This window comes from Geotrypetes seraphini, chromosome 2, assembly GCF_902459505.1.
Source record: "Geotrypetes seraphini chromosome 2, aGeoSer1.1, whole genome shotgun sequence".
Lineage (NCBI taxonomy): Eukaryota > Metazoa > Chordata > Amphibia > Gymnophiona > Dermophiidae > Geotrypetes > Geotrypetes seraphini.
The window spans coordinates 75,611,370-75,638,169 of NC_047085.1; the positions used below are offsets into that span (position 1 = coordinate 75,611,370).

Below are 26,800 nucleotides of genomic sequence, written 5' to 3' on the forward strand. Positions count from 1 at the left end.
GTGCCTTTAATCACTGCAATAATTGATCACGTTGTTTAAAAGCAATTGAAATCTCATTAGAAAAAAAAAGATTTTGCATCCATAAATGGCGCTGGAACCACGACAATGAAGGCGCCTATTAGCACCTAAGAGTAAAACAGGTGTGGTTAATGCCAGAAGTACTCTTATGCTTCGGTAAGCACCTCCATAGTCATCTTGCCACAGATAGGCATTGGAAATGTAGGCCTTGAAAACCCTGGACTACATCTCCAGTGCCTATCTGTGATGTAGCCTCGATTCTATACACAGCACTGTCGTGTGATTGACATGCGATTGGCACCGCTTTTGTGGGTGGCTGCCAATAGCAGCATTGCTTATAGAATCCGTGCTTTACTATACAGTATATTAAATATATTTTCATTTTATTTCAACATGATTTAACTAATTCCATCTTGTCAGAGAATATAATAACACACTGAAACATAGACCAGGCATTTATATTAGTTAAAAATGTGCTTTTTGAACATTGTGCGTATAGGAATTGTATATAATCTAATCTGTTATTTGTGCGTCACGCTATGCCTAAGAAGGGCATTGCTATAAAACTATGCAGGGCATTACATTTAAGACATTACGTTAGACAATACATTTTAAACATTACTGAAATCTAAGGAGACAATACAATATACAGGGATGTGCAAAAGTCAATTAAGACCTTGGGATTACTTAAATCAAAGAGTTCTAATCCGAGAGGAGAAGGAGGTATTGTACAGTAGGTCTGTTGGAGGTACATTAAAGAGAAATTAGGGGAGAAGTAGAGAGCTGCAAGAAGACTTTAAAAGGAAGACAAAAAGTCATGAGTGTTCCCGCTAAGCTGCGCTGGGGTGCGCTGGCGCACAAAATATTACCTCGCAGCGCACAAGTTTCTCGTCACAGCGCACACAGTGTAGAGCACAGTTCTTCAACCGCCGGTCCGCAAACAAAATCTTGCCGGTCCGCGAAGGATTCGGTCCCCGCCGCAACGAAAGGCCGGCGTCAGCTGACTTGCAACTTCCTGTTGCAGTCGCTGTGCCGGGACTCCTGCCTTCGCCGGGACTCCTGCCTTCCACCGCGTTTGCCTCCTGCCTTGTCTCCGCACCTCCAGACTAGCAGCGGCAGCTGTGTATGCTTTTAACTTCGGCACAGAGCTGCCCCTAATCAATAGTTTAGCGCGGTTTCATAAGGCAGCCTCGGGGCCTTTGCTAGGCCGGCCCACATCGCATCATCGAAGCGGGCCGGCTATCAAAGGCCCCGAGGCTGCCTCATGAAACCGCGCTAAACTATTGATTAGGGGCAGCTCTGTGCCGAAGTTAAAAGCATACAGAGCTGCCGCTGCTGGTCTGAACTCTTGGGCCGCTGAAGGAGGGCAAAAAGCAGCTGTCCTGGAGGTTTCCCTTCCTCTCGCCTTTACAGGTTCCTTTTTTCCACCTTTTTTTTTTTCCTTCAAACGGCAACGGGCCCCAGCATCGACATCAATCAAGTAAGTTCCACTGTCAATCAAGCGGTTCTGCTCGGCCAAAGCTTCCCCTGTGACATGAGCCACCCTCAGGGGAAAGAAAGTGACCCACAAAGGTGAGGGGAAGGGGGGCAGATGATGGAAGTTGGGGGGGGGGGAGAGAGAGAGAGAAGGGGCAGATGATGGAATGGAGGAGATGAGAGAGAGAGAGAAGGGGACAGATGATGGAAGTGAGAAGAAGGGAGAGAGAGCAGAAGGCAGATGGATGTCAGTTGAGAAGGGAGAGCAGATGCTGAATGGAAGTGGGGAAAGAACACATACTGGATGGAAGGAGGAGATAAATAAAGGGGGAAGAAAATAGTAAGATAATGGAGGGGTGAGGGAAAGGGGTGACAAGCTGTGTGTAGACACAGTGAAAAGAGGGAAACGGGACTAAATAGTAAGAAAGAATTTAATTTAGATGGAGGCAGAAAATAGAGAAGGAAGACCAGAGAAGAAAAGGGAAGAGAGAGCAGAGAATGATCAGATCTGAGTGGAGGAAATGAGAAGAGAGATATGCTAAAAACCACAGGGGGGGGGGGAAGGATAGAGATGCCAGACCATGAGGGGAACAGAAGGAAGATGATGGATGCTAGACCAAATTGGGGGGTGGGGGGGGGGGGGGGGCAGGAGGAGAGATGGCAGGGAAAGACAGACAGTGAATGGAAGGGGCAGATGCTGGACTGAAGAGACAGAGAAGGTTATCATGCTGCTGTACCGGGCCATGGTACGCCCTCACCTGGAGTACTGCGTCCAGCACTGGTACTTTAAGAAGGACACGGTACTACTCGAAAGGATCCAGAGAAGAGCAACTAAAATGGTTAAGGGGCTGGAGGAGTTGCCGTACAGCGAAAGATTAGAGAAACTGGGCCTCTTCTCCCTTGAGCAGAGGAGATTGAGAGGGGACATGATAGAAACATTCAAGGTACTGAAGGGAATAGACTTAGTAGCTAAGGCAGGGAGAACGAGAGGGCACTCTCTAAAGTTGAAAGGGGATAGATTCCATACAAACGTAAGGAAGTTCTGTGGTAGAAAGCAACATATTTATTTGGCTCATAACTTGCTGGCGCCCGATATTTTTAGCTCACAGTGAAAAAAGTTTGCTCACAACACCTGCCCGCTTAGAGGGAACACTGCGTCACCCCTAGGCACCTAACCGGCTTGGATAGGGCGTTTGAGCTGTGACAATATTCTTCCCAGCATGCCCTTTATAGTTTGAGGATCCCCCTCAGGACTTTTATCCAAACTAGGCAACTGCCTAACAGTGCAGGTACAAGTAGGTGAGGCAGTCTTTCTCAAAAACAGGCACCCAGTCAGAATGGCTTCAAAACAAAATAAAGATTTATTCAGGTGACCGGCCAGATAAGCTTCATCTCTTGGGTTATGTTTCTTGCATACACCACAAGCAAGGTTCATGAAATGCATTCAACAAATAGTCCAGGGTTTATGCACTGGAAATAGTCTTTGCATAAGAAAACATTTTTATAATTCTCAACCTCCAGTTTACTGCACTGGCAGGGTTCAAAATGATAAGTAAAAACCCAAAATAAAGATTTCACAATAACCAATGAATCCTTGGCTATGCTTTCTAGCGGATTTTAATTGCTGTGTTGATAAGCAGGGCAGGATTAACCAATAGGCCCAGTAGGCACGTGCCTAGGGCCCGAAATGGTCAGGGGGGCCCAATGAAGGAGGGCATCAACATTGTTTTTTCCATAGGCGATGGGCCCCTCCAGCATCGATCGGCAATGCGGGCCCCCCACCCCGATCAGCAACGCCCCCCCCCCCCCCCCCATCGACAGAAAGTAAGACAAGCAAGCAACACGGGTAAGAAAGGCAACGGGAACTGTAATTTTGCAAGCGGTGCTGCTTGCCCAAAGCTTCCCTCTGATGCAGTTTCCTGTTTCCGCCTGGGCGCATGGTAGGGTGGGACGGGGCAGGGGCCCAGTGTACTTGTTTGCCTAGGGGCCCTCGATGAATTAATCCTGCCCTGCTGATAAGCTGGGTTTGATAAGGCAGTTTCTATCAACTTTGCTCATAAAATCTTTTAGTAAACTTATGTTGGAGAAATACAGTTTTAGGCAATTCTTTAGGAGACAGAGAATATCTTATTGTAGAGTAACAGGTAAGTTTAACAGCATGTAACTCAGCATGAGATATACAGTTTGCAGCTCCAGCTCTGCTTGTAGTAGCCATGGATACCTCACTGAGTTCACCTAGCTGCACGTAGCATACTAATCAGCACCAACATGGGAAAGAGAAACTGACTTCAGTGTAAAGCAAAATTTTAAACCCTTTCTCTTCTGAATAACACTCTTCAGAAGTATGGTGCTTTCACACACAGGTAATAAGAACCAAATATCAGCAAACAGGAAAGTTAAATGCAACTCCAAACTTACAGATTTAGCTGATCTGCATGGCTTCAGCTGGTTCCTGAAATACTGGTAAGCCTGTACCAATCTCTATAGCTTCAGGCTGTGAGAGAAACTCTGTACCTGGACAGAGAGGAAATTCTTCTTCTCTTTGTGCATAACTAAGGTGACCATACGTCCCGTTTTGAACGGGACGGTCCCGTTTTCAGACCTCCTGTCCCGTTGTCCCCACAGACAGCTTCGGGACGCCGAAATGTCCCGTTTTCAGGGACAGCGTCCCGAAGCTGTTCTTGGGGACAACGAGACAGGCGATCACTTCCTGTCCCTCCCTGCCACAAAAAAAAAGCCTCCCCATCTTTCCCCCTGTCTGCTGCTCTTATTGCCCTGCCGCTACAGCTGCTAAACCCGACAGGAAGTCTTCTTTCCGACGTCAATTCTGACGTCGGAGAGGACGTTCTGGGCCAGCCAATCGCTGCCTGGCTGGCCCAGAACGTCCTCTCCGACGTCAGAATTAACGTCGGAAAGAAGACTTCCTGTCGGGTTTAGCAGCTGTAGCGGCAGGGCAGTAAGAGCAGCAGCCAGGGGGAAAGATGGGGAGGCTTTTTTTTTTTTTGCGGTAGGGAGGGAAGGAGATAGGTAGGCAAGCAGGCTGGCTTTGGCCAGGGAGAGAGAGAGAGAGAGAGGTAGACAGGCAGGCAGCCTGGCTTTGGCCAGGGAGGGAGGGAGAGAGGTAGACAGGCAGGCAGGCTGGCTTGGGGGGTGGGGGTGGGACAAAGTGTGGAAGGCAGTGAGAGGGACATAGGAAGGAGGCAGTAGGGGCACTAAAGACATGGGAAGGAGGCACTGGGGGCACTAAAGACATGGGAAGGGGCACTAAGGACTTGGGAAGGAGGCAGTGGGGGCACTAAAGACATGGGAAGGAAGTACTGGGGGCACTAACGACAGGAAGGGGCACTAAGGACATGGGAAGGAGGCACTGGGGGCACTAAAGACATGGGAAGGAGGCACTGGGGGCACTAAAGACATAGGAAGGGGCACTAAGGACACAGGATGGAGGCACCGGGGGCACTAAGGACATGGGAAGGAGGCTCTGGGGGCACTAAGGACATGGGAAGGAAGGAGGGAGGAATAGAAAGGGACAATTGTTGGGCCTGAGTACAGAAAGAAAGAAACAAAAGAAAGGATACACAGACAGAAGGAAACGCAACTAGAGACTCATGAAATCACAAGACAATAAAGGTAGGAAAAATGATTTTATTTTTAATTGGGGCGGGGCTAGGGTGGGATTGGGGGCAGGACTGACAATTAATAGATGTCCCCTTTTAATGAAAAAAATAAATGGTCACGTTATGCATAACCCAGTCAGAAGGGTAATCTTTGGAAGGAGACCCACACTGGGCTTCAGTTGGGCTTCTGGTCTGTTTGTGCTCAGAGTAGACCAGCTCTCCTTGCCCTGCCCCCAGCTTCCTTCCTGGTCTCCGAGACTCTCGTAACTCTGCCTTTCGTGTTCCTGCCTCTCTCCCCTTGTCTGTAATCTGACCTGGCTTTTCAGGAGCTAAAAGCTATGCTCCCTGAGCCAGGGCTGGAAAGCAGACTCAAGCATTTCTCTGGCAAGTTTCCTTCTATTGCTTCTAACAGCACTCTGCCTTAAAGGGACAGGACTTCTACCAGGTACTAACTGTACCGGCAGACTCTGGCTCATCTCAGCCAGGTCCATGCTATCCCAGTTCTAGTCAGTGTTACCTGGAGACCCAGCACTCACTTGGTCTGCCCTCTTACAATGGGGCTTAGGCAAAACCCTGTCTTTCCTTGGGACAAACCTGGAAACATAGAAATCTTACAATCCATAAATGTCACTTCTTTAAGCCTGAAAAAGAGCCTATGTGCCTCTTTGTCTTGCTGGAAGACAAATGTTACCAGAAGTGTAGAACGTGAAATTACTTCATCATCTGAGGTTTCCAGTATTTTTGTTATGTCCAAAGGGCTTGATTGATCAGGTGAAACCGCTGGATGAAAAGCCTTCTTAGATATTGGCAGGAAATATATCTTATGTAAAGGAGGAAGTCCAGGCTCTGGGTATTTTAAATGAATCCTTCAAAAATTTATAAAATAAGGGCTAGCGACTGCAGCGCGGTAACGGCCCCGAAGCCCATAGAGATTTAAAGGGCTTTGGGGCTGTTGCAGCACGGCAGCTGCTAGTGCAGCTTTGTAAAACAGGCCCTAAGTCTCAGGGAGACATTGCCAGTGTTTTTGGAAAATTAAGAATTCTCAAGTTTAACATCTTTGTATAATTCTCAAAATTTTCTATTTTCCTTACTAGCAATAATCTGGCTTATAATAAAGCAGTTTGAGATGTTTGTAACCGTTGAACCTGTTGGTCTAAGTGGTCAACCTTTTCCTTCTCAGAGTTCAGGAGGAAAGAAAGTCAATCAGTTCTTAATGCCTGTGCATTTACCAGAGGAAGGGTTCCTGCACACAATTTGTACAAGGAATCTAAGGTAGTCCAGATAGACTCCAAGGTGAATTTGGCTGGTCTCACCAACATAGGGACCGATGGAACCTGTCCTCCAGCTTTTGGAACCTCCATAGCCTGGGGGGAGGTGCAGGCCTTCAGGGCGGGTGCAGGCCTTCGGGGTGACAGACCTTCGGGGGGGGAGGTGCAGTCCTTCGGGGGATGACAGGCCTTCAGGGGGGGGGGGACAGACCTCCCAGGAGAGGGGGTCCTGGTGTAGGAGTACACAGAGGGAGGGAGGGAAGGGGGGGTTCAAAGATATGTGCATATGCCGGACTTTGGGGGGAAGAAATAATGGGTCTAAAAACAGAGGAGTGGAAGAAAGATGGTGGATAATGGGATTTAGGGAGAGAAGGAACAGAAAGGGAGAGAAGTTGGACACAAGGGATGGTGTGGAGGGGGATAGAGATACTGGATAGGAGAATAGTTGGGAAGAGAAAGGGAGAGATGGTGGACCCTGGGGTGGTGGGGGAAGGAGGGAGAGATGCTGGATGAAAGGGTAGTTGAGAAAAGGTGAATCTGTGGATGGAGACGAAAAAAAAGGAAAGATGCCAAATCTCTGGGGGAGGGAAGGGAAACGGAAGTGGAGAACAGAGATGGCAGATGGATAGTTAGCATGGAGAAAGAAGGAGACCATGGCAAGCAAGACAATCAGAGCCTGGGACCAACAAGATTTGAATATTGATCAGACAACAAAAGGTAGAAAAAATAATTTTATTTTCTGTTTTAGTGATTACAATATGTCAGATTTGAAAAGTGTATCCTGCCAGAGCTGGTGTTAGACCGCAAACGTGAGCTAGGATTTAACAGAGAGAGGAAAAGTCCTTTTTGTTTCTTTATTTTGTTTACACCACTGGTTCCCAACCTTGTCCTGGAGAACCACCAGGCCAATCGGGTTTTTAGGCTAGCCCTAATGAATATGCATGAGAGAGATTTGCATATAATGGAAGTGAGAGGCATGCAAATCTGCTCCATGCATATTCATTAGGGCTATCCTGAAAACTTGATTGGCTTGGTGGTCCTCCAGGACAGGGTGGGAACCACTGGTTTATACCACAACGCCAGTGTGGTTAGGAGAAGCCAAAGGGGGTGAAAAAGCTATAAAATAAACCCACCAGGATGTTTGAAAAAAAAAAAATACCCAATTGGGCAGGAAAATCAAATCGAATTGAAAAACCAATTCCATAGGCTGAATCGAATCGAAATTTTTTTTTCCTGAATCGGGCAGCACTAGTTTGCGCTACTGTCTTAGACTTTAGGACCTGGGATTAGGGAGAGATGGCATCCTCAGTACTTTATAATGCAAGTGAAACGAGGATTTGGTCAGACTTTTGAAGGGGCTGCAGAAGAAAAATATTATATAGGCCGGGGGAAATGGGAACTTTTCTTCCTTCTGTTTTTGTGAATGGCAAAGCTGAGGATGTTAGAGAGTTCAGTTAAAAGATGTGCTTTATAAGATAATATAATAATGTGTTTTATAAAGTTTATAAGCATTGCTGGCCTACCCGGTGAGGTGTTCCTAGTGGTGCTGGTGGTGGCAGCATGTCAATGTGTTGAGAGGAAGAGGTGGTCTGGGAAATTCTGCTGAGCAAACTCCGGGCCCATTTCCACCCCCCAGTTAGTTCACTCCACTCAACTTGTTCACACACTGAGTGGGTCTTTGGGTGTTGTGCCTGGGTAGTTGTTTTGGGGTCTCTTCCAGTGGTATGTCAGTATGTCCTCGTGGTCCAAGGAAGGAACCTTAGCATTGACCTTCAGAATATGTTTGTAACAGCGCTGCTTGTGTGGCATTAGGCTATGTAGTGATCGAAAGAAAAAAACAGACCTTTGCACATTTTTGCACTATATGGTGGGTGTATGAGGAGATTCACATTTCCTGCACAGCTAAGTCCGTGTGAAGTTACCTTGTGCTGTATTTGACATCTAGCAAGGTCTCTGTTTGGAAGGAAAGATCTAAGCTTAAAATGAAGTGGCCAGAAGTTATGATAAAAGCAGATAACATAGCTAGTTTTAAGAAAGGTTTGGACAAATTCCTGGAGGAAAAGTCCATAGTCTGTTATTAAGACATGTGGGAAGCATCTGCTTGTCCTGGATCAGTAGCATGGAATGTTGCTACTCTTTGGGTTTTGACCAGGTACTAGTGACCTGGATTGGCTACCATGAGAATGGGCTACTGGGCATGATGGACAATTGGTCTGACCCAGTTAGGCTATTCTTATGTTATGTTCTCATCTGTAGGGGCCTTTGTTTTCACTTCTTATTTTAATGTATTTTTTTTCTGGGAACTTATCAGTGTTTTTTTATAATGGGAACAAAAATGGAAGAGAATTAATGTATGTGGAATGGGGGGTAACTAATTTCTTCAGCTAAATAAGTTTACTTTGGTGTTCAGATGCTAGGCCATTAAAAATGGATATACTAACAGTATAGGATCCCTAGAAAAGAGGTTCCCAAACTTTTTAATGTCTCCTTTTTTTACCTATCTTCCTCTTTCTTTCACCCCTCCCAGTATCCACTTTCCTCACATGTTCTTAAGATAAGCCATGCTATGTCAAGCCAAGTTCCTTCGGCAGTCTGCATCACAAGTAGCTGGCAAATACCAGAGTAGATCATATTTTTCACATAGCTTGGTAATAACAGAACCCATAATTTTCCACTTCCTGGTCAGAGTTTGAACAATACTGATTGGCATTTTCCAATCTTTGGATGCCTTTTATATCCTTCTCTTGATTTATAAAGTTGAATTACATTTGCTCACAGATCTTTTGACAGTTTGTTGTGGTTTCTGATTTGGTTTTTTGGGGTTTTTCCCCCATGCTTCAGTAACCAGCAAAGGCAATGTAGTCCTGGATGAAATGTACAAGGGTTTCTCAAGAGCTAAGAAACTATACACAGACACAAATAAACATAAGAACATAAGAATTGCCACTGCTGAGTCAGACCAGTGGTCCATCATGCCCAGCAGTCCGCTCACGCGGCGGCCCTCTGGTCCAAGACCAGCACCCTAACTGAGACTAGCCCCACCAGCTAGTTCCTGTTCAGTAGAAACTTGTCTAACTTTGTCTTGAATCCTTGGAGGGTGTTTTCCCCTATAACAGCCTCTGGAAGAGTGTTCCAGCTTTCTACCACTCTCTGGGTGAAGAAGAACTTCCTTACCTTTGTACGGAATCTATCCCCTTTCAACTTTAGAGAGTGCCCTCTTGTTCTCCCTACCTTGGAGAGGGTGAACAACCTGTCCTTATCTACTAAATCTATCCCCTTCAGTACCTTGAATGTTTCGATCATGTCCCTTCTCAATCTCCTCTATTCGAGGGAGAAGAGGCCCAGTTTCTCTAATCTTTCGCTGTACGGAAGCTCCTCCAGCCCCTTAACCATCTTAGTCGCTCTTCTTTGGACCCTTTCGAGTAGTACCGTGTCCTTCTTCATGTACGGAGACCAGTGCTGGACGTAGTACTCCAGGTGAGGGCGTACCATGGCCGGTACAGCGGCATGATAACCTTCTCTGATCTGTTTGTTATCCCCTTCTTTATCATTCCTAGCATTCTGTTTGCTCTTTTTGCTGCTGCCGCACATTGTGTGGTGGCTTCATCGACTTGTCGATCAGAACTCCCAAGTCCCTTTTCTGGGAGGTCTCTCCAAGTACCGCCCCGGACATCCTGTATTCGTGCATGAGATTTTTGTTACCAACATGCATCACTTTACACTTATCCACGTTGAACTTCATCTGCCATGTTCTGCCATGTTGATGCCCATTCCTCGAGCTTGATTATGTCCCGTTGCAGATCTTCACAATCCCCCTTCGTCTTTACTACTCTGAATAACTTCGTATCATCCGCAAATTTAATCACTTCGCTCGTCGTACCTATGTCCAGATCATTTATAAAGATGTTAAAGAGCACGGGTCCAAGCACCGAGCCCTGCGGCACCCCACTGGTGACGCTCTTCCAGTCCGAGTATTGTCCATTTACCCCCACTCTCCGTTTCCTATGCTCCAGCCAGTTTTTAATCCACGTGTGTATTTCACCCTCAATTCCATTGCTTGCAATTTTCCAAAGTAGTCATTCATGCAATCAAACAAGGCAGAACTGTGGATACTTACCCTTCATTGCCATCTCAACCTGTTTGTGTCAACTTGAGTGTATATTATCAGCCCAAACATTCAAGGGTATGTAAACTTTTGATCAGGGCAATCTGTGTGAGTTCGGTTATTATTATGATTACTAAAGAACATACTCAATTCTATGATTATAACTATTCCTAAATTAAAGAATGGTGTTTTGCCGGATCACTCAGTTTCCACAAATGGTACGCATCTTCAGGGCAGGATTAATTCATCGAGGGCCCCTAGGCACACAAGTACTCTGGGCCTCCCACCATGTGCCCAGGCAGAAACAGGAAGTTGTGTCAGAGGGAAGCTTTGGGCAAGCAGCACCGCTTGCACAATTACAGTTCCCGTTGCCTTTCTTACCCGCATTGCTTGTTTGTCTTACTTTCCGTTGATGGGGGGGTGCATTGCCGATCGGGGTGGGGCCCGCATTGCCGATCGATGCTGGAGGGGCCCATCGCCATTTGGAAAAAACAGTGTTGATGCCACCCTTCATCGGGCCCCCCTGACTATTTCGGACCCTAGGCACGTGCCTACTTTGCCTATTGGTTAATCCTGCCCTGCGCATCTTACAAATTTTGCTAGGGATACATAAATTTATGAACACAACTATGAGAAATTTATTTTGATCTGGCAGTTTCCTCCTGTGTTTTTAGGTTTCTAGCACAATGGAAACCAGTCTTTATTTTGCAATGGCACCATTAGTTTTCATTTTAACTACCCGGAAATTTTTATCACCTTCCCATCCACTTAATTTAAGATTGTTGTAGCAATAGTTGAGCTTAAGAGTAATAAGGCACCACTTAACATGCAAACATGTAGCCACAAAGCACAGTTAATTACCATAACAGGTGTTATCTGGGGACAGCAGGCAGATATTCTCACATGTGGGTGGCGTCATCCAAGGAGCCCAGTACGGACAGTTTAAAAAGTGTACTGTCACTTTAACTTTTGAGAAACTTCTTGACTGTCCCCACTGTGCATGTGCATGTGCAAGTGCCTTCCCACCCAACGCCCAATCAGGGCACCTCAGTTCCGTAAGCAAGCTAAGAAAGCAACCAGGGGAAGTGGGTGAGATGTGAGAATATCTGCCTGCTGTCCCCAGATAACACCTGTTACAGTAAGTAACTGTGCTTTATCCTAGGACAGGGGTAGGCAATTCTGGTCCGCGAGAGCCGGAGCCAGGTCAGGTTTTCAGGATCTCCACTATGAATATGTATGAGACGGGTTTGCATGCATGCATATTTATTGTGGATATCCTGAAAACCTGACCTGGCTCCGGCTCTCGAGGACCAGAATTGACTACCCCTGTCCTAGGACTAGCGGGCAGCATATTCTCACATATGGGACTCACTAGCTTACTGCAATAGAATGAACATAAGAATTACCGCTGCTGGGTCAGACCAATGGTCCATCGTGCTCAGCAGTCCGCTCACGCAGCGGCCCCCAGGTCAAAGACCAGTGCTCTACATGAGTCCAGCCTCACCTGCATACGTTCCAGTTTAGCAGGAACTTGTCCAACTTTGTCTTGAATCCCTGGAGGATGTTTTCCCCTATAACAGACTCCAGAAGATTGTTCCAGTTTTCTACCACTCTAGGTGAAGAAGAACTTCCTTACTTTTGTACGGAATCCATCCCCTTTCAACTTTAGAGAGTGCTCTCTCGTTCTCCCTACCTTGGAGAGGGTGAACAATCTGTCTTTATCTGCTAAGTCTATTCCCTTCAGTATTTTGAATGTTTCGATCATGTCCCCTCTCAGTCTCCTCTTTTCAAGGGAGAAGAGGCCCAGTTTCTCCAATCACTGTTCGGCAACTCCTCCAGCCCCTTAACATTTTAGTCGCTCTTCTCTGGACCCTTTCGAGTAGTACCGTGTCCTTCTTCATGTATGGCGACCAGTGCTGGATGCAGTACCCCAGGTGAGGGCGCACCATGGCCCGGTAAAGCGACATGATAACTTTCTCCAATCTGTTCGTGATCCCCTTCTTTATCATTCCTAGCATTCTGTTTGCCCTTCACCGCCGCTGCACATTGCATGGACGGCTTCATTGACTTGTTGATCATAACTCCCAAGTCTCTTTCCTGGGAGGTCGCTCCAAGTACTGCTAAGGACATCCTGTATTCGTGCATGAGATTTTGTTACTGACATGCATCCCTCTACATTTATCTATGTTGAACCTCATTTGCCATGTCAATGCCCATTTTCTCGAGCTTGATTATGTCACGTTGCAGATCTTCGCAATCCCCCTGTGTCTTCACTATTCTGAATAACTTTGTATCGTCCGCAAATTTAATCACCTCATTCATCGTACCAATGTCCAGATCGTTTATAAAGATGTTGAAGAGCACGGTTCCAAGCACAGAGCTCTGCGGCACTCCACTGGTGACTCTTTTTTCTAGTCCAAGTATTGAAGGGAGAGTTGGCCATTAAGAGAACAAATTTTGTAATACTGCTTGGCTGAAGTGACCATCCCTTCTGGAATAGGATTCCAGACAGTGGTGAGACGTGAGCATGTGAACTGAGGACCAAATAGCTGCTTTGCATATTTCATCTATGGGAGCGGAACGTATTAATACAACAGAAGCTGCCATAGCTCGGACCTTATGCAGCCCAACCTGAGCATAGCAGAAGGAAATACAGGCCACTAGCCATGTGGAAATAGTTCTCTTGGTTGCAGGCTGGCCCATCCTGTTAGGATCAAAGGATATGAACAGTTGAGGAGAGGTTTTGTGTTGCTTAGTCCTTTGTAAGTAATAAGCCAAGGCTCGTTTACAGTCTAAAGCATGGGTGTCCAATGTCGGTCCTCGAGGGCCGCAGTCCAGTCGGATTTTCAGGATTTCCCCAATGAATATACATGAGGTCTATTTGCATGCACTGCTTTCATTGTATGCTAATAGATCTCATGTATATTCATTGGGGAAATCCTGAAAACCCGACTGGATTGCGGCCCTCGAGGACCGACATTGGACACCCCTGGTCTAAGATATCAAGAGCTGTTTCTTCAGGGTGAGAATGAGGCTTTGGAAAGAGAACTTGAAGCACAATTGATTGATTTAGATGAAATTCCATGACTACTTTCGGCAAGAATTTAGGATGGGTGTGAAGTACTGCTTTATCAGGGTGGAAAACTAAAGGGTGGGTCCGACACCAATGCTTGAAGCTTACTCACTCAATGTGCAGAAATAATGGAGATTAAAAATACCACTTTCCAGGTGAAATATTTAAGATGAGTAGAAGACATTGGCTCAAATGGAGTTTTCATCAGTCTGGTGAGAACAACATTAAGATCCCAACCCACTAGAGGCAGTTTGAGAGGTGGTTTGATATTGAAAAATATTTTCATAAACCTGGAAACAAGAGGTTGAGCAGTTAGAGATTTATTGTTGACCGGAATATGGAAAGCACTGATAGCACTAAGGTGAACTCTGACTGAAATGGTTTTAAGACCTGAATGGATAAGTGGAGGATGTAATCTAACACTGAAGATATGGAGATGGATGAAGCACCTTGATGATGAAGAGTGCACCATGTTGAAAACCGTGTCCACTTTTGTTGGTAGCACTGCTATGTAGAAGGTTTTCTGGATGCATCCAAAATAACCCTGACAGGATCAGAAAGATCAGCGTCTGCTGAGGTCATCCTGAGAGGTACCAAGCTGTCAGGTGCAATGACTATAATCTGGGATGTATAAGAGACCCTTGACTTTGCGTGATAAGAGATGGAAAGATCTGCAGGGGTACTGGATTCTTGACATTGAGCTGAAGTAGAAGGGAGAACCACGGTTGTCTGGACCACCAAGGGATTATAAGGATCATGGTAGCTGATACTTACTTGAGCTTGACTAGCATCTTGAGAATGAGAGGAATTGGTGGAAAAGCATAAAGGAATTTGGCCGTCCAATCAAGGAGAAAGGCATTTGCCTCTAGACAATGAGAAGAGTATTGGCTGGAACAGAATTGAGGCAGTTTATGATTGGGGGAGATGCAAATAGATCTAACTGAAGAGTCCCCCAAAGAGAGAATATCTGATGCGAGTTGAGCGTCCACTCGTGTGGCCTAAGAATATCTGCTGAGTTTGTTGGTAAGAATATTTTGCACTCCTTGAATATAGACAGCTTTTAGAAATATGTTTCGAGCAATTGCCCAGTTCCAAATCTTCTCGGCCTTTTGACAGAGTTAGAGAACCCGTACCTACTTGCTTGTTTATGTAATACATCGCAACTCAATTGTCCATGCGTACTAGGAAGTCTTGATTGGATACACTGCATTGTGAATCGCTCTGAGTTCCAAGAGGTTTATGTGGAGCTTCTGTTCCTGAGTAGATCAATGTTCTTGTGTGCGAAGACCATTCTGGTGAGCTCCCCAAGCATACTTGGATGAGTCTGTGGTCAGAAATTTCTGATGTGGAGGCATTTGAAACAGCAGCCCTTTGAAAAGATTTGGGGAATTCATCCACCACTGAAGAGATTGATGAAGCGATGATGTGACTGTAATTTCCTGCAAGAATGGATTGAAAGCTTGAGACCATTGAGACCCAGGGACCACTGAGCTATTCTGAGATGAAGTCTTGTGAAGGGGGTAACGTGGACTGTAGACACCATGTACCCCAATAGTATCATCATTTGTCTGGCTCAGATGGATGGAAGATGATAGACTTGATTGTAAAATTGAATCAAAATGTCTTGTCTTTGCTGAGGTAGGAATGCCCTGAGTTGAATGGTGTTGAGCAGGGCCCCTATGAATTGTTGAGTTCGAGAGGGCTGAAGTTGAGATTTTGAGAAGCTGACTTCAAACCCCAACTGCAGAAGAAGCAGGATTGTTGACTGTGTTGCTGAGAGCACCCCTTGAGGAGAGGTGTCTTTTATGAGCCATTCGTCGAGATAGGGAAAAACTTGGAACCCTTGAGTTCTTAAAGCTGCTACCACTACTACCAGGAACTTGGTGAACAGTCTTGGAGAGGAGGCCAGGCCAAAGGACAGAACTTTGTATTGAAAATGTTGATGGGCTATCTGAAACCGTAGAAACTTTCTGTGAGCAGAATGAATTGGTATAAACCTTTTTTTAAATTTTAGATCTAGAGAGCATAGACAATTGTTTTGGTTTATTAGTGGATATAAAGTTCCCAGAGATAGCATTCAAAACTTTTCTTTGACTAAGAATTTAAGTCTCAGAGGTCGAGAATTGAACGTAGACCTTCCGTCTTCTTTGGGATGAGAAAATACCTGGAGTAGAACCCCTGATTTTTCTGAGAAGGGGGTACTACCTTTAAGGCATTTGGTTGAAGCAGAGCCTCTATTTCCTGAAGAAGAAGGGACGCTCTTGGAGGTATAGTGACAAAATGAAGAGGGTAACATTCCTTGAAGACTTTGAGAACCCAAAGGTCAGTTGTTATCGGAGTCCAATGTTGATGGTAGAATTGTAGACGACCTCCGATTGAGATAGGGGAAAAGCAGCTATGCTCTCTATAAGCACGTCAAAAGGACTGAGCAGATTTCTTAGGAGCTGCCGCTTGAGCTTTATGAGGCCGCTGTTGTTTTTGCTTCTTTTGCAGAAGGTTTCGAAGTATATCGCCTCTGATATGAATAGGAAGGCTTAGCAGATTGCTATGAAGCTTGAAGCTTAATCTTTGTTCTGATTAAAGAATTCCAATTCTATTCATGTTGTGTTAATTTTTGCATGGTCGCCTCGATGGAATCGCAAAAAAGTTCTTCTCCTAAACATGGAATATTGGCTAATCTATCTTGGAGATTGATGTTCATATCAGAGACTCTTAGCCAAGCTAGACATCTCTTAGCCACCGACAGCAGATACTCTGGATGACATCTTAAAAGCATCATAAGCTAACCTTGCTATATATTTTCTAGTCTGTGAAAGAGTGTGAATAGTTTGCTGATATTCTGTAAGGTACTCTGAAGGAATATACTTTTCAAAGGCAGGCAATTTCCTCACCAGACGTTTTAGATAACAGAACATGTTGTGACCGGGCCCGTCCCTGAGTAAGTGGGAAACTGCGGCCCGGACCACAAGTAAGATTTTTAATACGCCTTTTATAGGGCAGTGGAAGGAAGACCCGGATACCGGATTCTTTAGAATATAGTATCAGGTTTATTAATGTCCCAAAGTTCAAAGAAAATAAAACAGCAGAAGAAAAAACATAAAACATTCACTTCAGTTGGTTACAGTGCTTAGAGGGCCTCTCCCCCATTATACTCTTACAGTCCAGGTTCTATTAAGGAGCAAGATTGCACTTCCTTATCACAAGTAAAATCCCAGCAAACGTATAAGTCAGTTAATGCTTTCCTTGGCTCGTAGCCCCAGCCGGGCTTGATTGCTCTCACTCTGGACTTCACCTTTTACGAGCCTAGCTAGCTGAGCACGGCTTGCGTCCAGCCTTTCCTTCTCAGCTCTCTGCATTTTTTAACACATTATTAGCACCTTGTTAACTCTGCCCGCACTGCTCATGCTGTCGGGTATACAAACAATAGGAGACCGTTCTTCAGGAGTTTAACTTAGGACATGCAAACATCATATTCTCCCAGGTCCATGCCCTCTTCACTTATCTCATTACTTAGTACGCTGTCCATTTCCCATTCACACTCCCGGGAACTCTGGCTTGAAGTTTCTTCACTTCTTTCTGTTTGTGCTTCCCCTCCCCCTCTCTGTACGTCTGCAAAACTATCTGCAGCTTTTCTCTGGGGAGGCTTTCTCAGCCCTGCTCTTTGGGACTTGAGTTGCCAGTCACAATACCTCTCCAGGGCAGTAACACCTTTCCCTAGGTGTGGGCTTCTTGCCCTCCGTTCCTGCTGGGCTTGAGGCACCCTCTGTGACCTGGAACCCACGTGAGTAGTTTGGCTTCTCCACCACCCCTTCTGGTTCTCCTCTCTCCTCACTCTCGTTCCTTCTCGAGTTTCCTCCCTTCTCCCCCCTCCAGTAAATTGATCTTTCCTATAAGGCCAACCCCGGGGTCTGACTCCACCCCCTTCTAAATTAGCCTCAGGTTTCTCCCTGACTTCAGGAAAGGAGTGATAGGGGAAATCAGTGGTTTGCAGAGCCTTTCTTAATTGGCTCTTCAGCTGTGCTGGAACCTGCCTGGGCTTGCCTTCTTTTGCCTGAGCCAGCTGTCCTGACTCCATGCCTGGTTTTATCCAGCCTTGTGCTGCATTCTGGGGAGTTCTAGTAGTAGTTTTCAACGTGACAGGAGCTTCCCTGTCACATACCCCCCTACTTAAACCCCTATCGGTCCTTTCTTCCTTTACACTCTTAGAGGCCTTTTCCCCTAACCGTAACGGAACTCTTCGGGTTATGGATTTCTTTACCACCCCTTCTTTCTCCTCTGAGGAGCCCCAGCCCTGCTCCCCCCGAGCAGTGACTGTATCTATCACCTCCTCTCGCAGTTCCGGAATCATCACTCGCTCACATATTAATTGAGCTATACAATCCCCTTCTTTTATACTATGTTCCTTCTCCCCTAGATTTATTACCAAAATCTTAAGGGTTCCACGATAATCGGGATCGACCACTCCAGCCCCTATGTGTATGCCATGCCGGAGGGCCAAACCCGATCTTGGCGCAATGCGCCCATAACACTCTTCTGGTAGAGCGATTACTAAGCCCTTATCCACAACCTTCCGGCCCCCTTTTGGCACCTTTATTTCTTGGATACTGCTTAAGTCCCAGCCCACGGAGCTTGGCGTCACGCGGACTGGCAATTTAGCCTTGGGAGATAGCCGCATCACCCTTAAAATGGGCTTCTCCTTATCTGGTGTAACCTTGGCCAAGGAAACCTCTTTCGGTTTTCCGGGCGGACTCTTTCCTCTCTTGTCCCTACTCTGACCTACCTCTTCAGGTTTTCCTGGCGGACTCTTTCCTCTCGTGTCCCTACTCTGACCTACCTCCTCAGGTTTCTCTGGCAGACTCTTTCCTCTCTGGTCCCTACTCTGACCTACCTCTTCAGGTTTTTCTGGCGGACTCTTTCCTCTCTGGTCCCTACTCTGACCTACCTCTTCAGGTTCCTCTGGCGGACTCTTTCCTCTCTGGTCCTTACTCTGACCTACCTCTTCAGGTTTCTCTGGCGGACTCTTTTGGCCCCTGTCCTTATGTACGCTTGCCTTTTCAGGATTAACGGGCAGCCTCTCTCCTCCCCTGTCCCTACATCTCGGACACTCCTTACACCAGGTCCCTACTTCTTGGACTAGTCCGGGCCAATAGAATTTCCTTTGGATCTCTTTAATGGTCAAACCTGGGGTCAAATGGTCTAGGCCTCGGTCCCTATGGATGGACCAAAATATTTGTTTCCTAAAGCTGGCTGGTATTACTAAGCACCTTTGTGCCTTTTGGGCCCTAGGATTCCATCCTCTCCTATAGAGGAGTCCCCCTACCACCTGGAACGCACAAGCCCCCTCCCCAGCGATTTCCCACTGCTCTATAGCCGGCTCTAACGAGGGATCTTTCCTTTGTTCCCGGCTTAGAGTAGGGAATCGTTGGGCCACCTCGTAAGGCACCCAGGGTCTCCACGATAAGTGACTCCCCCCTCCCTTGCCTTGCGAGCAAGATCTTTTGTCCTCTCGCCTCTCTGCTCGGCTTGTCCTTCTTTTATGGGAGGGTTCTTCTAGGACCTCCTCTGCCAGGGGGAAGATTTGGGCTAACTGCTTCTCCTGCACTGGGGACGCCTCCACCCCTCGCATGCCAAAACACTCCCTAAAGTAGGGCCATTCCCGTCCCAGGATCACATCATATGGGGGCCTAGGCATCAGGGCCATTTTTAGAGCATCTTTCCTCCCTTCATACTCTATCCACACCTCCTTCATTTCATGGGTTAAGGAGGTCCCATGCATGCATTGTATTTCCAACCGTCCCTGGGGTTTATCGATTTTCTGACCCCGGGCTCTTAAAACCTGATGCCATACTTTCTGGGCCAGTATGGACTGATCAGCCCCTGAGTCTATTAGGGCAACTAACGGGATTCCCTCTATTTTTATCGGAATCATCCACTCTCTCAGGGAAACCAGGGTTGTGGACCCAACCTTGTTGGTTAAGCTCCTCCTGACCGGGCATGGCACTTGCCAATGTCCCGAATGACCACAGGCAACACAATTACCAGCCCGCTTAACACTGGCCCGTCCCTGGTACCTTCCCCCAGACCTCCTAAAACATCTGTCAAGGCCTTGTCTCAAGGCTCCAGGGTTCTCCTTCGGGGCCAAACGGGTTCCCCGTGACTGGCTCCGATAGGGACCTGGGTCACTCTCTACACATTCTAGCAATTTTGGCTTATGTATAGGATAGCTTACTGCTGGTTCAGTACCCAAAGTATGATATGATATGTCATCATCTATATTCATTTTATGCAGTCTTATTGGCTCCCCAAAAGGAACGCCTACCGGCCCGACGACACCATCACCTCTGCCGGCCACCGGTACTGCAGGCCTCTGCGCCAGGTTGCTTATGGCCTGTATCTGAGCAGTCATTTGTTGCAAAAGTTCCGTGTGCCTTGCTTGCTGCGCCTGGTGATCAGCCTTCCAAAGCTCTGCCTGCGACTGCAACATCTCCTGGAAATGCAGCTGCATACGGTGCATCTCTCCTTCCAGACCAGTCCGGAACTTGGCTGCCTCCATCCTGAAATACAAACAAGAGAGAACAGGAACCCAAGTGCGGACTTTTCCAACTACGGTGTTCCCCTTCTGGTCCCCAAGCTTCTGGTCCCCCTTACCCACCAATCCACATCAGCCACCCCTAAGTACCGTTACCTTAGGGACTGATGTGTCTCAGCCTTGGGATATTAGGGCCTCCCCAGCCACTCCTGCAACCAGGAACTCAGGAACCTGGAACCGCTCCTCCGGACTCCGCTCCACTCTTTTGCTGACGGTGGCCTCCAGATGCCTTAATGCTGCCTCTGGGTCTTTTAATCCTCAGTCTCCAAGAAAGTCCGGTTAAGAAATTTATGGCTTTTCAAAAAAAACCAAACCACACTCGGATTGTTCCTACATTCCACACCACTGTGTTACCAGCTTGTGAACACAGTCCTTTCTGGCACTATTTTCCACTGCCAAAAACCAGCTGTTGCTTTGCACACCAAAAAAAAAACCAACCTTCGTGTTTCTGTGGTTTTGCCGTTTTGTTTTTTTTTTTCTTTGGGGTTTTTCCTTTCCAACCTCTGGGCGTACTTCCTCCACTAACCTGTGGGCGGCGCGATCCCACCACTGCCACCAACTTCTTGTGACCGGGCCCGTCCCTGAGTAAGTGGGAAACTGCGGCCCGGACCACAAGTAAGATTTTTAATACGCCTTTTATAGGGCAGTGGAAGGAAGACCCGGATACCGGATTCTTTAGAATATAGTATCAGGTTTATTAATGTCCCAAAGTTCAAAGAAAATAAAACAGCAGAAGAAAAAATATAAAACATTCACTTCAGTTGGTTACAGTGCTTAGAGGGCCTCTCCCCCATTATACTCTTACAGTCCAGGTTCTATTAAGGAGCAAGATTGCACTTCCTTATCACAAGTAAAATCCCAGCAAACGTATAAGTCAGTTAATGCTTTCCTTGGCTCGTAGCCCCAGCCGGGCTTGATTGCTCTCACTCTGGACTTCACCTTTTACGAGCCTAGCTAGCTGAGCACGGCTTGAGTCCAGCCTTTCCTTCTCAGCTCTCTGCATTTTTTAACACATTATTAGCACCTTGTTAACTCTGCCCGCACTGCTCATGCTGTCGGGTATACAAACAATAGGAGACCGTTCTTCAGGAGTTTAACTTAGGACATGCAAACATCATATTCTCCCAGGTCCATGCCCTCTTCACTTATCTCATTACTTAGTACGCTGTCCATTTCCCATTCACACTCCCGGGAACTCTGGCTTGAAGTTTCTTCACTTCTTTCTGTTTGTGCTTCCCCTCCCCCTCTCTGTACGTCTGCAAAACTATCTGCAGCTTTTCTCTGGGGAGGCTTTCTCAGCCCTGCTCTTTGGGACTTGAGTTGCCAGTCACAATACCTCTCCAGGGCAGTAACACCTTTCCCTAGGTGTGGGCTTCTTGCCCTCCGTTCCTGCTGGGCTTGAGGCACCCTCTGTGACCTGGAACCCACGTGAGTAGTTTGGCTTCTCCACCATCCCTTCTGGTTCTCCTCTCTCCTCACTCTCGTTCCTTCTCGAGTTTCCTCCCTTCTCCCCCCTCCAGTAAATTGATCTTTCCTATAAGGCCAACCCCGGGGTCTGACTCCACCCCCTTCTAAATTAGCCTCAGGTTTCTCCCTGACTTCAGGAAAGGAGTGATAGGGGAAATCAGTGGTTTGCAGAGCCTTTCTTAATTGGCTCTTCAGCTGTGCTGGAACCTGCCTGGGCTTGCCTTCTTTTGCCTGAGCCAGCTGTCCTGACTCCATGCCTGGTTTTATCCAGCCTTGTGCTGCATTCTGGGGAGTTCTAGTAGTAGTTTTCAACGTGACAGGAGCTTCCCTGTCACAATGTAGAAATTTTAATTAAGTATCCTGCTCGCCAGCATAGAATTTTGATAAAGACGACGTCCAAATTTGTCCATAGTACGGCACCTGGTGGTGCTGAGGCATAAACTCTTGTACTGTAAGATTTTTTTAAGGGTTGATTCCACAAGTAATGACTGATTTTGTAGCTGTGGTTTATCAAACCCTGGACAAGAAATGATTCTGTAAATGGAATCCAGTTTTCTTGGAGCTACCGCGTCTCTTAAAGAATGTCAGGTAACGGTAATTTGAGGAGCTCTTTAGGAGGCTCATAGTCCAAGGCATCCAGGTACTCAGTACTTGGTCCAGTATCAGCTTCCAATTTGACAGGTAGGGCTTTGCCCAACTGCCTAATATACCTAATAAAAAAGTCTTTCTGGAGGACATCTTCTGGGAAGCGTTTTCTGTGGTGACTGTTCTGAAGGTGTGCCATAAGACTCAGTCACAGAGAAAGTAAGTTCACACTGTAAGTCAGATCACAAATCTGAATCATAGAGAAGACTTGCAGAAGCTGTGCATCAAAGAGATCGATGTCTATGGGAAGGTTTGCGACATCTTCAGTACCAATCCAATGAAGATGATGATTGATGAGTACCCCTTTATCTCTTCAAAGCATGAGATTGACGTGATGAGGAACGATAATATCTTGGTGTCAAACACCGTTTTGAAGAAGGGCATAGATGCTTCGAAGTAGTGGATCGATGCCTTGATGGAGAACATCGATGCGATGAGCTAGAACGTCAATGTACAGATTGATGCCAGGAGGTAGAACGTCGTCAAGATGGGGAGTTACTCGCAGAAGATCCATGAAAAGTAGCTCGATGCTCTAATGGATAGCACAAAGCAAGAAAAAACTCCAAAAAACTGCCAAAAACCTCAAAATAGAAACCCACAACAAGGCAGTAAAGTCAAGGGTTCAGAGAGTGGCCGCTGAAGTCCTGTGTCTAAAACACAGCACAAATAGGTGCATAAATCACTAATAATAAAGAATAAATATAGGTGCCCTCAGTGTGAAGGAACAGCGAAGAGAGACAATGCTCTAACGCTAAAGCTTACAGGAGGGGGTCATAAACCACCACCCGCACACCATCATCGGACATCTAAAGTATGAAGTCAAAACAGTGAAAACACAAATAAAAGTGCAAACTAATCAGACAAAACTAATCAGTCAATCAGCGACCACTCTAAGAACCCCCCCCCCCCAGCCAACTCCCCAGGGCAAAAAAATCAAAAAACAAAAACTTAGCTGATGAAATAAAGAGTTCATCCAAAGGTGGGGGTGGAACAGATGAAGAAGCCATCGGATACCACACTGTAGGGCAGATGGAAAGCCACCGGAGACCAGGTTCGACCAGCCTGGTTTCGGGAACACAATCCCTTCCTCAGGAACCCATGATCGCCAAATATTAACAGCGCGAGCCAGCTGGGGAGGGTGGAGCAACGGAGTAGAACGCAAGAGCGCTAAAAAAGCAGATTGCAAGTAACGTCACAGATGAAGCAGCCAATCAGACGAAAGAGGAGGAGACGGACATACTAAACAATAGTATGCCAATCAATACTCTCATTGAGTCCGTTAGGGTGGACTGCTTGGAGGTGGAAAATCCAGAATTGTGGACACCATACAGGAAACATCCCAGGAGCTGACTGAGCAATGTGAGGAGGTGCATACTAAATTAACATCAGATCCCATCATGGCCCCATTGTTTGCCCAGTGCTTGCTCCAAATTGGAAAATTGTCTTTTGACCTGTTTCTTAAGATAAGCCGAAAAAGAGATAATTTGACCTCTCATGGTTGCTTTAAATGCATCCCATAAGGTTTCCATAGAGATTTCTTCTGTGGTATTAAGTTGGAAATAATCTTTCCTTTTTAATTGAAAATCTTCACAAAATGTTGGATCTGCAAGCAATGTATTATCAAATCTCCATACAGGTCTACTATTATCTTGATCTACAATTTTGAGTTCAATCCACACCCCTCCATGATCCGACAAAATGATTGGATCTATGGCGGTTTGTGTTACCTGTTGTACTAATTGATTTGAAACAAAAATATAATCTATTCTTGAAAAGGATTTATGAACATGGGAGCAAAAAGAAAATTCCTGACCATCAAAATGAAATAAATGCAAAATATCTTTCAAATTACAAGACTGTACGAAATTATCTAATCCTAATGATTTCATGATTTTATTGGGATTTTTATCCACCAAAGGATCCATGACAGCATTGAAATCCCCAGCCATCACTAAATTAGAGACAGCCAGTGGGAGTATCAGTTGTTGTAGAGTCTTAAAATATTCATTTTGGTTCGAATTAGGGGCATATATACTAAAAAGTGCCATTGTAGTATTCCCCATGCTCTTTTCCAAATGTACCCATCTTCCTAAAGGATCTGAAGCCTTTAATTTAAACAAAGCAGTGCATTTTCTATTCACTAAATAGCAACACCAGCCTTTTTATCAACAGCCGGGGAGAAAAAACAATGTTTGACCCATCCTCCTTCCAGTTTTTTAGATTCCATTTCTGACAGATGTCTCTTGGATGTAACAGATATCTGCATTTTGTTGTTTTTAAAATAAGTGTGTTTTTTCCTTTTTATCGGATGGTTAAGACCATTAACATTTAAAGAAAATATCTTAAAATCCATTAAATGAAACTAAAACTTGTCTTCCTATAAATCAACTTATAATTAGTGTTTAATAAATAATCATTTTCCCAATAGATAAGATCTAAGATATAATCCCACTCCCCCCAAACCCACCCTTACATACCCTCCTCCCCACCCCTCCCAACCCTCCCCAATTAATTACGAAAACTTGGAAATGCAAATTTGAGATCAGGTACAGAAAAAAACTCCTTACAAGCTATTATAATATATTTAATTAGCTTCTATAATAAGCTACCCAATTTTAGATCTGAATCATAAAGAATTAACATTTGTATTATGGAAACTCAAATAAGGTGGGAAGAGTATTGGCAAACTATCTTAAAGCGAAAAAAAGGAAGACAAAAATAATTGTCATTAAAGATGAGATTGGTGATACTTATACTCAAGTTGAACCTATTTTAAAACAATTTTTTAAATTTTATAAATCTATTCTTCTGAGCCTTATTTAGACAAAGGAAAAGATGGTTTAGAGTTTATGAAATTATTAGAGGGACCTAAAATTCCTGAACATATAAAAAGAAGTTTAGAAGAGCCTATATCACTAAAAGAATTACAAACAGCTTTGAAGTCCCTTAGAATTGGATCCGCTCCATGTGGTTTTACGGTAGAGTTTTATAAGTCATTTCAAAATACCCTATTGCCTTATTTATTAAATTTATATCAGACTCAACTAAATAAGGGTTGTATCATAGGCACTATGGCAGAATCTTTAACTATAGTTTTGCCAAAGCCAAATAAAGATCCCACTTTGGTTTCAAATTACAGGCCTATTTCTTTAATTAATGTAGATGGTAAACTTTTAGCTAATACATTGGCTTTACGCTTGGCTAAAGCTCTCCCTTTTATTTGAAGTATGTACCAAACAGGATTTGTTGCTCAGAGAGATTTCTCTAATAATACTAGATTGGCTTTTCATATGTTATATTTAACAAAAGCCATGAAAGATCCGGCCTTTTCTGTGTCCTTGGATGCAGAGAAGGCCTTTGATCGAGTAGAATGGACCTTCATGTATCAAGCAATGGAATGGTTTGGTATAGGTTCAGGATTTATACAAATGATTCAAACTTTGTATAGCTCCCCTATTGCTAGGTTGTATATTAATAATAATTTTTCAGAACGCTTTAGTTTGCAGAGGGGGGTTAGACAAGGCTGTCCCCTATCTCCTTTATTTTTTGATATTGTTTTGGAACCCTTGTTATTAGCTATTCAGCAAGCGAGGGAGATACAGGGTATTCCTTATTCAGATCGAGAATATAAAGTATCTGCATATGCAGATGATATTCTGCATCATTTAAGAAATCCAGAAACAACTATTCCATGTTTACTTGATTTGATTGTGAAATTTGGAAAATTTTCAGGATATAAGATAAATTGGAGTAAATCAGAAGTTCTTCCACTAAATGTACACTGTACAAAAGGATTATTTGATTCATTTTCTTTTGTATGGAAGGAAGATGCTTGGTGGGGGAGAGTACAAACTGTTCAAATGATGATCTTACCTGTGGTTTGTTATCAAATGGGAATGATACCAGTTTTTTTCCAGGGGTCTTTTTACAAAAAGTTAAATAGTATTCTAACAAAATTTATTTGGCTGGGTAAAATTGCTAGAATTGCTTTAGTGTCTTTACAAAAGCCAATTAAGGAGGAGGGGTAAATTTTCCTAATTTTTATAGGTATCATCAAGCCTATATTATGCGCCAAGGTATGTATTGGGTTCTCCCAGAGCCCATTAAAAATATCCTGGATTGGATATGGTTGGAATGGCGACTCATGTTTCCTCTGCGACTTTGCCATGTTCTTAGTATTAAAATGCCTAGGTTATATAAAGAAAATAGAATATTAGTTGATACATGGAAAACTTTAAGATATGTAAATAGTCTAACTCTATTTCAATACATAAATCAACAAATCAAATGATTTGGCTAAACTCCAAGATTCAAATTGGTGGTTTTAAAATCATCTGGAAGCATTGGTTGATGGCAGGCATACGTACATTGGAAGATGTATTATCTAATGATAAGCTGCTTGAGTTTTCACAGTTGCAACATAAATTTGGTCTTAGTAAATCACAAAGTTTTAGATGGTTGCAATTGAAGCAGGCCATTCAAGCAGGGTTCCCTGAATGGAGAAATCTCAATAATCATTATAGCTTGGAATTCTTATGCTTT

At 45.0% G+C, this 26,800-nt stretch overlaps 1 protein-coding gene across 1 annotated transcript in view; it reads right to left on the bottom strand.

Annotated features, from left to right (window-relative positions):
• Nucleotides 1–26,800, bottom strand: part of TMEM67 (transmembrane protein 67) — a 959,807-nt gene that overhangs the window by 192,277 nt on the left and 740,730 nt on the right. The window lies entirely within an intron of this gene.